We start from the raw sequence: 18,511 nt of genomic DNA on the forward strand, positions 1-18,511 counted from the left end.
CTGTCATTAGATAAGAGTTGTAAGTTTTTCAGTATAAAGAAAAAATAAATGGAGTATCCTTGAAAGACAGTCATGATTGCAATGCCTGCCCAAGGAACAAGTTTCAGTTGGAGTATCTATTCATCAATTTTCTATGGAAAGTGAAATGACCTGAGATTTGAATATATATAGACTCATGTCAAGAGGAGAGTGGTCTGGCCAACTGTTCAGTTTTCTAAAAAGTGAAGGATTGGAATATTGGACAAGGAACTCTTGGGTAGAGGCATATTGATGGACATATGGGAGATACATGAAGTATGAAAACAGTTTTACCTATTATTAATATTCACCAGAGAGAGTCTCCCACGAAGAAGCACTAAACAACCAAACAGATAAAGTAACATGGTCAGGTGACAACAGTCAGGTTCTGCCATTGGCCACCCCCCAGTACTGGAATGATAAGCGCATGAACAAAGTTATCATGGTGACAGAGTTGTAGGCTGCACATTGGCCCAACAATGTGGGCTCACTGATGTAACCACTGTTGTTGCTGATTGTCTAGGCTGCTAGCAAGAAAGAACAATGCTGAGCCCATGATATGCATATGGTAACACAGTCTTGAAAAGATCAACAGCCACTGCTTGATGGCAGGTGGACTACCTTGATCACCCTGCATTTTGAAAGAGCCAGAAATTTGTTCTCATGGAAATAGACACATATTATGGGTATCAATTTCCCTTTCCTGCCAATAGGACCTCAGTCAACACCCACCATGTTAGGGATTAGTGCTTGCTTAACCTCCTGGTATGAGACACCATATAATCAGATGAGTGGACCCACTATACGGCAGTCAGGTATCAGGACAGCTCTTGGCTGTGAGACCTACTGATAGTATGACATTCACACCACCTTGAAGCATCTGGCCTCTGACAGTGCTGGATTGGCTTATTGAAGACAGATAAAGTCCAGCTCAGAGACGATACTCAGCTAGGATGTGCTGCCATTCTCTACAATTCAATTTATGTACTGAAACAAAGATAGTTGCTACTGTCTGAATGATTTTGCTCCCTTGTTACCAGACCTAGAAAGCCTGGTTCTTGAGTCTCAATGTCAATAAAATGAACACTGAACTTGTAATGAAGGCTAGCAGGCAAAGTTTATTAGAGGTTGCTTGTATACACAGGAGCCAACAAGAAAGGAAGAACTCACTCCCCAAAGGGACTGTGTAAGGAGTTTATAAGGGTTTTCTTCAGGTAGGTGAGGGGCTGAGAAAGAGGAAGTTGTATGCTATTCCATGATCATTATCATGTAGCTGTTAGTCTCTCAAAAATGTCCTTTTTCATAGTCAGTGAATTCTTGCTAGTCTATAAAACATTCTTGTGCAAAAACTTTTGTTACAATTTTTCCTTGATGTTATTTCTTAAATAACCCTTAACTTTATTAAAAAAAAAAAAAAAAAAAAAAAAAAAAAAAAAACATGATGGTTATCACTATATACCATGTTGTTTGTTCCCCCTTCCCTTCCCAGGATGTGTGGTTTTCTGCTAGTTTATAGCTTTTAATTTTATTCTGTGGAATTTTACTGGAAGCTGAGCTCTCAACATCTGATCCTGAGATGGACTTCTTTTATAAAAACGAGTTACTCTTGTTTTTCCTTATACTGTCTAACTTTCAACATTCATATGTTGAAAACTAATCCCAATGCAATATTATTAAAATGTCAGACCTCTGGAAGGTAATTAGATTATGAGGTAAAGCCCTGTTAGGCTAAGCTAATGTCAGAATCCTGCCAATGTCACCAATTGTCACACTCAGGCTCTTTTACCTGCCCATAATCCTGCGGACTGGGACAATTGTAGAGCTAGGCCTGGGTCTGGAGCTCACAGAACCCTCAAGCCTGTTGTCCAGGCCTGACACACCAGGCTAGGTCACCAGACCCCTCATATGCAGGTCTATGAGCTAGGTAACTGGCAAACAGGTCCTCGGAAGCCATAGGTTTGAGAGCATGGCCGCCTGAGGCAGATGCCAGCCAAGGTGGCAGCACCGCACATACCACCAACTCCACCCACACACACACAATTTGTTTACTGAACTACCTACTCCCAACCAGCCCTGAGGTGAGGGGAGCCTGATTAAATTATTCTATTTTCCCAACAAGCCCTCATGAATGGTTTTAGTGTCCTTATGAAGGAGGCCCAAGGGAACTCTTTAGCTCTTCCTGCCATGTTAGGATGCTATGTGTAAGTGCCCTCTATGACAAATGGGTGCTCAGTCTGCTGGCACCTTGACTGTGGATTTCCCAGCCTCCAGAAGAGTGAGAAATACATTTCTGTTCTTTATAAGCCATCCAGTTTGTAATATTTTGCTATAGCAGCCCACATAGGGTACGACTATTGCTATATTATGCTGTACCCCAAATTGGACAGTATATGTTTACTGCAACCAAGGAGCAGAAGCAGAAGTGGTCCCACTTACAACCATTTTAAATAAATGATTGGTGGACACTTTTTTTTCCAACTGCACTACTTTGGGATAGATCCTAGTGCCAATGAGAAACATCAAGAGTCCCATTGAATTATAAGGTATAGCTGATACCTGGGCACTTTGGGCTTTTTTTCTAAGAACCTGAGGGGAGGAATAAGTGTCAGTGAATTGGAAGGAGTAATTGTCCTTAATCAATAGAAGTGAAGGCTACTACTACATTTTGGAGACAAGGAGGAATACATGTGGGACCCAAGTGATCTACTGGGATTAATCATTGTACATGTGACTCTAACTGGATATGTGTAGCAAACCCAGGCTGAGAAGAGTATGGTTACCACAGGCTCAGGCCATTTGTGTATAGAAGTCTGGGTCATATCACCAGTTAAGCCACCAAGAGTAGTAGAGAAAAAGAGAATCTGGAATAGATAGAGGAGGAAAGAGAAGATGAATACCCAGTATTCTTGAGATTAACTACAGCAGCAGGAGCTTAGGTTGTCCTCGTTAGCTGTACGCTTCTAAGTTTGCCTTCAGGAAGAGACCCCCAGGGAGCCCTGGAGGAGCTGTACTCAAATATACATGGAGAAATATATCTAAGTGTCACAAGGGGTGAGCAGTAGCAAAGAGAGAGTTTGTGCCCAGAATCCCCTATAAGGGAGAACTTGCTGCTCATACAAAGGACTGCATTTAGTAGACAGCCTCAAAGGCAGAGAAGCACCTTGCTCCATATCACAACTGTAAGGGCCAAAGAAAACTTCACCTCTGAAGGTTCATTAATAAAAATCACTGACAAATTTAGATTGAGATGAAGAAAAGCTGTAACAATTTTATTATTTAACATGCTGGGAGAAGGCAAAGCATGGGGGAATTACGGGAGTAATTTTCCAAGTGTCCCAAACTCAAGTGGGGATACAAAGCTTATGTAACAGTGTTCATGAAGAGCAAAGATGGGGGAGGTACCAGCCCCAGAACAATGGCCTGAAACCAGGCGTCTCTGAAGTTCTTGTGGGAGATGTTGTCACAAGCGAAAGAAGGAAGTCAGAAGTTAAAATTAAGTGAGACATCATGTATGCAAATAAAACACTTCAGGTAACCTTACAGCTGCCTTCAAAGAATAGTTAGTAGCCAAAGGAGGGGTGCCTTAGAGGAAGCCTGGCTGTTTGCATATACAGATGTAATTTTTTTCCACACAAAAATAAATAAATAAAATAACTTTTTGCTAATCTTGTTTTTTTCAGTCTCCCTGCATTAACCGTCTTGAAATATGTCAGAGAAATATATTGGAGGGCCAAAATATTTTGCTTTCCCATACAACTTTCCTGAGAAACTTACATATAGTGACTGAGTGAGAAGGGGGTATAAAGCCAAGCGATCTTGGCCCAGACAGGATAACTGTAATGGGTGTTACTGACTCTAGAACTCCACACAAGAACGGCCAAGGCTAAACTGAGTACACATCACAGTTTAACTTCTTCCTCTGTCCAGTGTTCCTCCCTCCTTCCTTTTACAAGAGTTGAACCTAAATAAATATTTTTATCTACCAACTTCTGCTCAACATCTATTTTCAGAAAATCCCAAGAGTGATTTTGTGCATTTCTATGAAAATTAATTTCTGCATAGGATTAAGGGTTTTAAAATGGTATTTGGGGCAGTTTGGTTATGCTTCATGCATCACAATCATTAATGACAAAAAATATCTTTGTTGTTTTCTTTCTTTCTTCATTTTATTGTAAACTGACAAATTATAAGTATATGTGTTTATGGGGTACAATGTGATGTTATGATTTATTAATACAATGATTAAATCAAGCTAATTAGCATATGCATCAACTAAGTTCTTGTCATTTTTTTGTGGTGAGAGTATTCGAAATGTGCTGTCTTAGCAATTTTGAAATGTACAATACTCTATAAGTCCACTTTACCAAAATGCTTGGAATATAGGTAAATATTTAAATTTTGGTATATAAAATAGTTTCTGGTTATCTGGTAATATATAATTCTAGTAATTTTGGCTGAAGAACATAGATGATCCTAGGTTGTCATTAATAAATCAGCTTTGTATAGCTGAATTTTGAACTTTATTGTTCTACAGTGAGTACATATGAGTTAGAACAACCTATTGGGTTAAAAACTAGAGACAAGCTGCAAAGAAATTTTTTCTTGCAGCAGGATAAATTCCACCATCATAATAAGCCCCATCAGTCTAAAAGAAGAGAAAAAATAAAGGGTTTCCAATGATGCACCTGGGACAGACACTGGGAAGAGATGCACAGTGAGTGGAATACATGCACACACACACATAAGAAATCTCAAGAAAAAATGTTCTGTCTTTCTATAAATAGTCTTCATATTATATTATATCTTGCTTTGCCTTGTGATGAGGAAACTAATATATAAAAACAGAGATCATAATATGGGCACAGAGGAAAGCCACTAAATACACCAGTTACTATTTTTAAGTATTCACTCTGTGCCAGTTGTATACTCATAAAAAAGATTTTTATTGATATTATGTGTTCCAGCCAAACTCATGCCTTATGGAGTGAAGTGAATTATCTGCACATGAACATCAACAACCTTGAGTGCAGCTTGTGGTTGGATAAACAGACTGGGATCTTGACATTCTGAGCTGCTAATCAGATGTCTATTTTATATCTCATTCTGACCTAAATTCTGTATGGGAATTTTACTGCACATGACAGGGTGCTTGTTATCATAATATTCTTCTTTCTGTTTGTGATGAGACCATAAAGGCTATATTTCAAAAGATTTACTACTAATCAAAGATTAACCCATGGACATTAGTTTTTGCTTTTTTGTGTGTGGAAAAAGTACAAAAATAGGGACTGGAAATATTAGCCTGGCTATTACATTGCACTTCCTAGGCCACTAAAACATTTAATACTTTTGATTGAAAAATATATTGAACACATTTTTCTAATAATTAATTTCCCAAAACATATCTCACATAACTTGATAAATTAATATTGTGATTCGTTGTGTTGTGTTAAAATTTGGAAAAAAAGTAGTAATTATAGTTACAGTCAGCACTTAATATCCAATAATTCTGCATTAGTGAATTCAACCAACTACAGCTCAGAAATATTCAGGGAAAACAAAACATCTGTACTGAACATGTACAGACTTTTTTTCCTGTTTTTGTTCCATAAACAATAGAGTATAATAACTGTTTTTATAGTATTTACATGTTATTAGATATTTTAAGTAATCTAAAGATGAATTAAAGCATACGGGAGGGTGTGCATAGGTTATATGCAAATACTTCACCATTTTATTTCAAACACTTGATCATCCATGTTTTTCGGTATCTGAGGGAGGTTCTGGAACCAATCTCTCATGGATACCGAGGGACCACTGTATATTATAAAGTATAGATTTACCTTTTTTACTAAAAGACAGAATTTGATTCAATGCTTTGCTATTAATTAGTTGATCAGAAGAAATTAAAATCATCCTTTTACCTTTTTGAAATAAATTAAAAGTCAAAATTACAATATTTATATTATTTTGTATACTTTGTATAGTTAGATTGGTATGCACATATATAGCCAGTTGCTTCTAAAATTCATATTTTTATTAATTTTTAAATATTGAATTGGTAGCACATACAAAGACTTGGACAGTTGCAAAGACAAATAGAAAGACTCAAAATCATAAAAAATGTCAAATAATCTAAAATTCAGTTTCTAATTTAATGTAGTTATGGTCAATATATCATTCTGTTAATTTTCCTCAAATTAGAAAAATGAATGTAAAATTTATGTGGTCAATTAAATAAATGTGTATATCCAGGGAGAAACTTTAACCAAGAAATACAATGAAAAGAAACATGCCCTTTTGTATATTGAAAATTATGATAAAACATCAAATAAAAAAACCATATTGCTCTAGCCCATAAATACACTATTAGCAACAGAACAAATGATATGCCCTGAAATAAGGGATGAGTTTAGAATATGAAATCGGTGACATCACACATCAGTAGAGTCAATGGACTGCAAATTATTTATGGATTACTTAGCAGCCATCTGAAAGTAAGTCAAGTGTAAAGAGCTCTGTACAGCACAATTAATTCTAAATATGTCAAATAACAAAACATAAAAAAGGAATAAAAAGTGTGAGCATTCTTATTACTCATTTTGAGTTGCCATATCTCTTAATTCTTAGAGTGCATGATGTCAAAGAAAAATTGCACTGGGTGGAATTAAACAGGCAAGGAAGACTTATTTAAGACCCCTGCAACAGGAGTGAAAAGTATTTCAGTAAGGGAGGGAGATTGAACTTGATTCTGCCAAAACCAAAGGCAGGAGAGTTTTTAAGCATTGGGGTGAGCTAGTGGTATCTCAACTATGGAGGATATGAGGCCAGCGTGACAAGCCAGTAAGTTTGCTAATTGATGCTTAAAGAGGTTAAACTCCTGCTCCCACAGAGACTGGAAGATAAGAGCACTTTGCTTCTTGATGGTTATATTTCAAAGACAAGGTGCTCAGGCCCTAGAGAAAGACTGGCAGAAAATGTACATCTCAAAGAGGCAGATTAATAATGAACAATTACAAGTTTTCTAAAGCAAATGTTCTAAGAAAAGGAAGATCAAGGGAGTAGAATTAGGAAGAAGTATATCTGAAGTTTTGTCATGCTGAGGGAACGTTAAGGCTCTGTTAGTCAATGGTCAGGCACTTGGCTTCTGTAAATACCCTCACATCCAATCAGCTGTTCTTCCATGTCAAGCTACTGCTGTGGAATGTTGCACAAGAAATCTTACTAACTGTGAATAACAAGATAAAATTGTGAATTCCAACTTCTCCCAGACCGATATTGCCAGGATTTCTTCTATCATATCTAGAATTTCTAATTCATAGTGTTTACAATTATAATCTTCTGTTATTCTTTAAAAAGCCACCTAGTAAATGTCTGCTGCTATACTGAGAAAAAGTATGTTCGTCGTGTTCGGAATTTTGGAACTTATCATTCCTTCTTTCTCTCAACACATTCCTTTGTAGTTAGCTCTGTCCATACTGTACAATTATTTAAAATTTATGAACATCCCTTGAATTAAAAAAAAATACAGCTATAGTATTATTTTTATCTGTCAGAATGGCATTAGATTTTGAAGGCTTACTTTAATGTATTTAACTGAATCTTTGGATTTGTGGCAAACAATGCCCACTATACATGTTTTTGTAAATTATTTCTGTGGCTTGTATTAATATTCTGTATATTGTCTGTCCTTGAAACTCCAACATGATTCAAAATAACATTCTGTCTGTTCCTCTTTCATTAATCTGATTATACTATATTATATATTCAGTGTATACTATATTATATATTCCAATGTATTCATTGAATTTTTAATCTTAAAAATTTTATGCATTAACATCACCACTTAAAATAATATCATCATTTAAAAATAAAAACGTTTCGTATATACACATATATTTAAATGAATTTAAATATATTTTATTTTTAAATGGTGCATATATACAAAACATTTTTATATTTCAAATAAAGTGCCTGGTTTTGCCACACATATTTAATGAATATGTGTGTGCATTATGAGTAACAAACACCTTAATAATTCTCTATTTCTTTTCATTATTATAAATTTTGTAAAAATTGTGAAGGCTATACTCATTTAATGGCCTGAAATTATTTAACTGTTCCTTCTTAATGCATAAACAGATTCAAAACTGTAGTGGGAAGAAAACAAAACAGAAACAAATAAATATCAAAAACAAACAGTAAATGTGTACAAAATTTGGGAAATGGACTAACCAGCATAGAGATGAAGAAATATTGTATTTCTGAAAAATAGGAGCTATCAGTCCTGTTGGTTTTTATTTAATTTTTAATTTTTTTCACTATGATTATAGACTTAGCTTTATGTTCTAAATAGAGCTTTCTCTACTCATTCTTCATTCTAATTTTTTAAAGTATATGCAATGTACTAGATGTTTCTCTTACAGTTAGTTTTTAGGAAAAGTGAAAGAAAAAATTAACAATTACTTTGAAAATACTCTTAATTAAGATTTTTTTTAGAAAAGAAACCTATGAGGTCATCTTTTTAATATGTACATTTATCAGATAATTGTTCTCATATTCTTGGAGAATTTTGCCATAAGAGTTATAATTGTCATTTAATAAACTACCAACTTGTTACACAACATGCTGTCAGTTCTAAAAGCATGTTTTACATCTTTTCCACAATGCTATGAGAAAAGACTTGCATATATTGGGATCTCCATATTATAGATATGAAAACAAATTTTTCATGAGATTAAGCAACTTGCCTACAGTCATACACATTAATATAAGTGAAAGAACAAATATCTGAATTCAGATTTTCCTGCTCCAGTTTCCAAGTTCGTATACATTTTATTTTACTTCTTTAATATGCTGCTCACTTCTTTCTTTGAGATTTTCTCACGCAACAGTGTTTTAAGACATTTGAAATTAAAAGGGAAACATCCTAACAAAATATTTTCTTTGCCACTGGGTTGAGTTTTAAATGGTCTTTGTCAGAGTTTGGTTTGGTTTGGTTTGGTTTTTATTTCAATCTTATTTGTTCATTATGATCTAGGAGAGTCAGTTTTCCAAACTTGTAAGCCCTTCAATTGTTGACTTAATTTCTTTTCTTCTGACTTGTAAGTGAACCAGGTAAAGCTTCTGTTTTTTTTTTTTTTTTTGTTGTTGTTGTTGTTGTTGTTGTTTTAAATATTTTGAAAAGAACAAGCATTAGTAGAAAAAACATAGTTGTTTTTACAACCTTATTGCTACAGTTTCAGTAGGCATTTGGACTGTACTCAAACTAGTCACTGGCAATATTCTACCACATGCTCTGTCACTGTCTAATAAAGGCTCTGATGGAGTTTGGATGTACTGTCCTCCCAGAACTCATGTGGAAATTTGATCCCCAATGTGGGAGTGTTGGAAGCTGTTCAAGTCATGGGACGGGATCCTTCATGAATGGATTAATGCTCTCCCTGCGGGGTGGAGGTAGTGAGTGAGTTCTCACTCTATTAGTTCCCACCAGAGCTGGTTGTTTAAAAGACCTGGCACTTCCCCTTTCTCTCTATCTTGCTTCCTCTGCCCATGTGATCTGTTTGTACCCACTGGTCGCCTGCTGCTTTCCGTCCTGAGTAGAAGCAGCCTGAGGCTTGCACCAGGTGAAGCTGTCCCAGAATTATAAGCCAAATAAACTTCTGTTCTTTATAAATTACCCAGTTTCAGGTATTCTGTTATAGCAACACAAAATAGACTAATACAGGCTCTAAACCTTTTGTTTCATTCTACTTACTACACCATACAGATAACTAATATGATAAATATTTCAAGCGTTTTGTTTGCTTGTGTGTTTTTTGCTTTTGTTTTTGTTATAGTGGCAATTCATTGTAGAGTTCCACTGCAGAACATGCTAAATGGATCCATGAAAAATGTGACCATGGTAGCTGGGATAAGAGTAATGAATGGGTTCAACAACTTTCAAAGGCTAATCAGGCTGCCACCACTGCTCAGTGCAACATCTGACAACAATAAAAACCAACACTAAAGACAAGCCTGTTACCTGGAGGTGGGATCATTATAATTGACTCCTTGTATCATGATAAAGACAGTGCTTTCTCTCTCTTGGAATAAACACATTTTGGAAGTTAATGTCCTCCATTGCCCATAGTCCTTCAGCCAGCACATCCATCCATGGAATATTTAAATATCGTGTTTTTCATTAGTTATCTCAAGACTTGCTTCTGATCATGGGACCCTTTTAAAACAAAAGAATGACAGGGAAACAGTATTACACCTACGAGTTCATAGACTTAATCATGTATACTTAACCCAACTGTACAAATAGCACTGTGAAATGCCCTGTGAAAGACACAGTGGCAGACACTAGGTAGAAGAATATATCCTCTAAGGCTGGTGTGTTTTATTATAAGATGCATTATGTCCTTTGAACCAGAGACCGATATAGTTAATATTTCTTAAGCTATAACTCTATAAGGAGTAGAACTGGTAAAAGTCTGATAGGGAAATTTTTCTAGTAAGTTTGATAAGACATTTGTAAATTTATCCATTTCCCCTCTCTAAATTTTTGAGATCAACTGATTTAAAGGAATTTCTTCTTAAGGAAGAAATATTTTACTAGAATATAATAATCGTCCCATTTAACTAGATGTTAGAATTGCCATCTGGTCCATTCCAGCACCTCATATCACTTGACTAACAGGTAAAGAAGAATATTTTCCTATAGCTGGGGTGACAGATTCTGCTTATACAGGTCAAATAGGGTTGCTGCTTCACAATGAGGTGAGTGCAACGTAACTGAGCATCTAGGTGATTCTGTGTAACACCTTTTAGGACTTCCATGTCTAATGTAAAAAGTTAACTATTGCAGCAAATACTAGTAGGAGTATTAATGGTTTTGAATTTATAAGAATGAAGATTTGAGCCTCCTCATCAGGTAAAATACTATGTAAATAAATGGTGTTGGCTCATGGCAAAGGACACATCCCATGGGGGAAAGAAGAATAGAAAGAGGAGTAGGAGGGGGAGGAGGGAAGAAGGAAGAGGAAGGGAAATGAAAGAATAATAATATCCATATAAATCATTGCATAATTCATATGTATTTTTTTTAAAATTATGTTTTGTGTTTGTTTATATATATAAACTGATATGTTTTCTTGGGTTACCTTTTCCTACTTTTTATATGAATACTTAGCATTAAGTCATAGGATATCAAGTTTCAAAGTATGTAAAGTACTAATCATTAAGTTAAAATATCAAATAGGGATTCTGTCTGCACTGGAGGAGAGAGAAATATCACAACAAGGTAGATAAAGAGGATAGTAGAAATTGGATCTTTTTTTCATGGGAACAGAGAGAATTTCTCTTTTTTGTTCAATGGATTGTTACATCCTTTTAGTCTGAGAAGCTGCTGTTGCCATTAGTGTTGCTGGAAATCCACTGTAAAGAGATACTGGCTGACTGTGTCAAAACATCTTTGGTAGGTAGCACTGATTCCTCCCTTCTATGTTACTTGCTGTATAGAAAGCACTAAAAAGATAGGGACTAAAATTATCAGGATCTCTGTTATCAGTTTTCTGAATTGCATTCATCCTGATGGGAAGTAGTCAAGCAGTATTTGAAAAAAAAAAAAAAAGCTTCTATCAATTGTTCATGAAACAATGGCAGACAAGCATGTGGAATTTATGTGGGATTTAGCAAGTGACAGAAGTGATTTTTTGAACAGTTTCTGAGATTTCCTACTACAGTTCATATTGTATTATACTAGGCAGTGCTAAAATCTGCTCTAGATAAATTTTAATTTTGTCTTTGCTCATCCTTCCCTTCCAATGAGCTAGTAAGCCTTTTAGCTTCTGTATTAAATCCCATCTTTCCATAATACTTGGAGTGGTTTCTGTTTTCTTAAACAAAGATAACACATACACTCATTTTCTGACTATATAGGCAATATATGAATGTTTATCTCTTTGATCTCAGATACATATGATTAAATATTACTATATACACATAATTAAATATATCCATGTAGAACCTTAAAAGAACCTGAAAGTTTCAAAATACTTTATGATCAGTGCAATACAGTTTTCTCAGGTCAGCGTATGAAATATACTATATGTGAATGTAATAATATCTATAAAATTATAAGCTTAGTACTTCCATTCAAAATATGGTGTTAATGAAATAAAACTTGCCTATAATGCATATGGTACACTAATTACCATGCTTTGATATACTTTGCCTTTTTTTGTTCATGCATTGCCAGTTAAAATACTAGTTTAATACCTTCCTTAATTACTTTTTGATTTGTATATACAAGGGTCTTTCAAAAAGTTTGTGGAAAAATGAAATCAAAATACAAATCTTTCCATGAACCTTTTGAAGACCCCCTTGTATTACTGAACCACCCATTTATAAATGCAGTGTCTTTTGTCTGTAACTATCGAATGTGAACAACTATACAAAATGAATAAGATTTATACTATTCTCATGAAAGAATATGTGAGGTATTCATTTTGTGGCAAACAAATATTTAGGCTCAGGAATAAATAGATAAATGAGCCAGAGTGTCCAGTCTTGAATACAAGATTCTGCCTAGGATATACGGAATGAGAATTCAGAATATTAAGTCCAATGAGAGTATATAAAATGTGCAACAAATCTGTTATTCCTTAGGGCAAATAAATGTTAGCCCAAATAAATATCAACTAAATTAGGATCAAGAGAAGTCCATGTTTATTCAAGAAAATAGTAAGACTGGAAGGAACAGATATATCATCCCCATGTTTGAGTCAGGATGAGAAATAGTTTTCAGAGGAAATTAATCTTTGTAATGGAGGAAGCAAGAAAATGCTAAACTATTACAATGAAGAATGGGATTTGAGGGACGGCCGGGTGGCGCACTGGAGAGTGCGCCGCTTGGGAGTGCGGTGGTGCTCCCTCCGAGGGTTCGGATCCCATGTGGAGACCGGTTCCCGCTCACTGGCTGAGCGCAGTGCAGGCACGACACCGAGGGTTGCGATCCCATTACCAGTCAGTAAAAAAGACAAAAAGGAAAAAAAAAAAAAGAATGGGATTTGATTATATTTGTGCTTCAGAAATATTCAGAATATTATAAATATTCATTAAGAAGGGATGTTAATATGGATTAGAACAGTTTAATAATAAACTGTTCTACATTATGTACATTATGCACTACGTAATGTACAAGAGATGTGGCAACTACCTACTCCAATGATGGAGTTGCCCTAGACTATGAACAGGCGGTGGAGATGGAGAAAAAGTTGATATAACTTAAAAACTTGAAAAAAGGATCTTTTTTTTTTTTTTTTTTTTTTTTTTGCAGCCAATAGGTAATAAGTGCAAATGAGGAATGAAAGCCAACACTCTGTTTGCTTACGTGGATAGCAAGAATGATGGTCATGGCTTGTATGAAGAAATCTGAGAGGAAGAGCAGTTGTTAAGAGAACACAGTAAGATTGTTTAACACATGTTGAGGTGTAGGGACATTCGAGACATCTACTTTCTCCACCTTCTCACCAATATCTTTTGTTTCTTTAAAAAATATGTACAACGTAGGATGTCGAATATCTGATTTTAGATGTTTGAAAGAGATTTGAAAGCATATATGTGCATGGAAAACCCATTATAAATAAGTTATTAAAGCCGTAAGAAGGGATGAAAGCACCTCTAAAGGTTGATTCCTTTTTCAAAAGAAGAGGCATAGAACAAGATTCTCAGACACTAATATTTTAAGAGAAATCAATAAAAAAGCAAACTACAAAACAAAACAAAAAAAAAGGAGTAAAAAGGTGGGTAAGAAGAGAATATGAGACAACAAAACAAAACAGAGAAAATGGCCTCATGAAACTGAAGGGAAAGAAGATAAATACTAAGATATCAAGATACAAATGATATAGAGATATCAAGCCAAATGAGAAATTAAAGTTAGTCACTTGGTGTAACAATCTTTAGTGGAGTGATAAGCGAAGAAGATATATTTCAATTGATAGGAGACAAAAGGTAAATTAAGACAAAGGTAATTATTTTGTATAATTTTTCATGATAGAAAAAGGAAAAGTAGAAAGGGATCAGAGGAAAAACATGTACTTAAGGGAAGTTTTTTTGTGTGTGTGGGAATGAATCAAACATAATAAAAGTTTGAAAAAGTAAGAATCTGTGGAGAGGGAGGAATTGGGATGCAGAAGAGCTAGAGAATATGGTTAGAGTAAGGTACAGAGAGAGATTTGAAGGGATGAATTTCTTAGAAGTGTGTTCTATCTAATTCTGTACTCCAAATGTTACAAATATTTCAGCCCAAATGCACATGATTATGAATTATAAATATTTTTATGATTTTTATTAAAAATGATAATATATGATATATTATCAATTTGCTATAATTTTGACAAATGTGACTATTTTTGCACAATCAAAATAACTAATATTGTTTTTGTAAACTTATGCATAAATGTACCCCCCAAACTTCACTGAAACCACCATGATGCCATATATCTGTATCTATCTATCTATCTATCTATCTATCTATCTATCTATCTATCTATCTATCTATCTATCTATCTATCTATCTATCTATCTATCTATCTATCTATCTATCTATCTATCTATCTATCTATCTATCTATCTATCTATCTATCTATCTATCTATCTATCTATCTATCTATCTATCTATCTATCTATCTATCTATCTATCTATCTATCTATCTATCTATCTATCTATCTATCTATCTATCTATCTATCTATCTATCTATCTATCTATCTATCTATCTATCTATCTATCTATCTATCTATCTATCTATCTATCTATCTATCTATCTATCTATCTATCTATCTATCTATCTATCTATCTATCTATCTATCTATCTATCTATCTATCTATCTATCTATCTATCTATCTATCTATCTATCTATCTATCTATCTATCTATCTATCATCTGTATAAATACAGATATTTGTAATGCTCAGATTTTAAAAACTTATCCAAAGACCCATTTTCCTAATTTTATAATCTGAAAATATTTACACATATAAAAAATACCCTTGTAAAATAAATTCATTTAAGAGTATGGTTTATTGGCAAACTTCTGTTAACACAGAGGTAACAGAAATGATGACAACAAAATATTTTTTTGACAACAAAATTTTTTTTTAAGAAACAAAGAATATTAGCAATGATGTGGAGAAAGAAAATTCTTCCACATTGCTTGCAGGAATCTAAATTAGTACAACCATTATGGAAAACAGTATGGAGTTTCCTCAAATATTAAAATTTTAACTACCATATAATCCAGCAATCCCATTACTGTGTTTACATCCAAAAGAAATGAAATTGGTATGTCAAAGAGATATCTATACTCCCTTGTTTATCGCAGCATTACTCACAAGAACCAAGATCTAGAATCAACTTAAATATCCATCAACAGATGATTAGATAAAGAAAATGTGATCTATATACACAACAGAGTACTATCCAACCATAAAAAAGAATGAAATTCTGCATTCATGACAACATGGATGAATCGTATATTCATGAAGGACAATATGTTAAGGGAAATAAGCAAGGCACACAAAGATAAATGCCACATGATTTTATTCATATATGGAATCTAAAAAAACTTGATCTCATAGAAATAGAGAATAGGATAGTAGTTAGGGGCTGGATTGGTTGGGAAGTGGGGATCGGTAGATGCTGGTCAGGATACAAAATTTCAGTTGGACAAAAGGAAAAAATTCAAGAAATCTATTGTACAACATGATGACTATAGTTAATAATATATTGTATTCTTAAAAAGTGCTTAGAGAATGGATGTAAAATGTTTTCACCACAAAAATGATAACTGTGAGGTAATGTATCTGTTAATTAGCTAGATTATCTTCCACAGTGTGTATATATATTACAAAACATCATGTTTTGCATGGAAAATACATACAATTTTACCTATCAGTGTAAAAAAAAAAAAAGAATAATAGGTGCCGGCCTGGTGGCACACTGGAGAGTGCACTGCTTGGGAGTGCGGCGGTGCGCTCCCGCTGAGGGTTCGGATCCCATGTTGGGACCGGTTCCCGCTCACTGGCTGAGCGCGGTGTGGGCGCAACACCGAGGGTTGCGATCCCGTTGCCGGTCCCCGGTACGGGTGTGACACCGAGGGTTGCGATCCCGTTACCGGTCAGTAAAAAAGAAAAAAAGGAAAAAAAAAAAAAAAAAAAGAATAATAGGCTTCTTATTAACTTGTTTCCTTCTTTGTTAAAAATAAAAAAAGAACCTTTTACACAAAAAATATTGAACTATTGCTAGATCGAAAAACCAAAATCACTGATGATGCTTGTGAGAATATAAATATGTAAATATGATTATATATACACAATTTTATAAATTCCATTTTTATGCAAAATAAATTTTTAAAATGCTTAAAATGTCAACAGACTAAAACATTTAAATATATTCCAATCCATTATTTCAATATTTTAAGTAATTTCTCATTTTGTTTTATAATGAAACTGGCATCAATATTAATTCAGGGGCTGTAGGGCCTGATAAGATGTATTGATTATACTGATCAAGACAGAATAAATGTTATTAACATATTTTCTATTTAAAAAATATTTTTTATCTTTAAATATATCTTTATATATTCTTAAAGCAAATAGCAATCTCCAGGTAATGCTATAATGTTTCAAAAAATCTTTTGAGCATATCTTCTTAAATATTTAATAATTATTTTTCTATTGTACTGTACACAATTATTTAGCTCAAAGTACTTTATAATTTTAGTGTTATAAATGTTAAATAAATCTTATTTACACTGAATGTTTGATATTTATTTCAATTATTAATATTATTAAAAAGCTTACTTGCCACAGAATTATCAGTAAAAATTTTTACTACCTGCTATTATTTGTAATACATGAAGAATGCAAGGTAATGATATGGAAAACAACAGTAATTCACTGGTGTCAAAAAACTACCATTTAGGATTAGTATTGAGGACCTACAGAAAATAGCAAAATAATTTTTCCTATACTTAAAAATTTTCAGTAGCTCTTATGAATCTAAACTGACTAATATTCGAATTCACATATCAAAAAACATTTCTAATCTTACCATTTTGCTTTGTAAATCCATATTCTCCTTTTTCTATTCTGCCTCATGCATCCTGTTTTCAAAGGATATTAAACTAATTGTTTGTAATCTGTGACTTTCCATTTCTTTCCCTGATAAAAGTACTAAACTATTTAGTCATCATTCCCTGAATTTCTAGATAACTATGTTACAGCAATACAATCCTCATTGTCTAGTATATTTATTCTGAATGTGAATCCACACATAGTTGAAATGGTAAGATCATGGGTTCCAAAGGCTAAAACTCTGATTCCTGAACGATTCATAACATCTGCTTTCACAGAGCAGCATTTCCACAGGCTTCATAGATGCCTTTTAAAAGAAGATAGAAGACAATAGATTTAACTTGGTTAAGGGTAGAAAAGCTTTGTGTTGATAGACTTCTAGTGAGGTAAGAAAAAGTCTTTGTCAAGTTAGCATGGAATGTTAAATGTCTAAATGACTCTTCAGTAAAAAACACCTTGATTCTAAACTTTGACATTTAGGACTATAAACATGAAGTAATGAAAACAATGTGGTGTCACATGTGCTTTTCTCAATGACAGGCACCAACTATAAAATAGAAAAGATGCTTTTCTTTCTAATCAAAACATATTGTAAATGCATAATTCTTTATTGTGTTGGCTTTGCATTTTCTACATAAATTGTTCATTTTGTAACTGTTATTATAAAGCCATTTAGTTATGCCCTGTAATAATAGACATTAAAAACCCAATAAGATTGCCTACTATGTTTTGATTTTCTCAGTTATCCAGAATGCACCTTCTTCATCTTAGTAGCATTATAAATCCCTGGAACATTATCTAATATATGATATTAGTTGGATATTACAGAAAGAATATACCTTGCAACATGGTAATACAGTAACTTGAAATTACTTAATATCTATCTGCAAATATTTGAGGTCTAAAAGAATGCGTTGTATTTAGTGGAAGAATGTCCATTTTAAATTTAGACAGATTTTAATTCAAATGCATACCTCACAACTGTGAAAAAGTTAATGATTATTTTTTGAGATTTAGTTTTTTATCCCTAAAGCAGGAATATTTTTAACTATGGTAAAACCTTGTCAATAATAATAATAATAGTTTTAAAAGGTGCTATGGTTAACATAGGTTCTCATTAAAAATATTTGTTACCATTACGATGCTAATGACAATATGAAGAGTCATTTTGATACCTTTATTTCTACAATTAAACTTTACAACATGACAAGATTTTGTCACTCAATTTTAGCTTGCTTCCTTTCCTGGTTTAGTTATAGTCATCGTGGTGTAAATAATTTCCAAAGAAGCATTTTTGTAACTGTGAGAAAACCATTGAGAAGTCTTCATGGACATAGTTCTTATTAAAATGTGAAGTATTATCTTGCT

This window comes from Galeopterus variegatus, unplaced genomic scaffold (assembly GCF_000696425.1).
Source record: "Galeopterus variegatus unplaced genomic scaffold, G_variegatus-3.0.2 Scaffold1197, whole genome shotgun sequence".
Taxonomy (NCBI): Eukaryota; Metazoa; Chordata; class Mammalia; order Dermoptera; family Cynocephalidae; genus Galeopterus; species Galeopterus variegatus.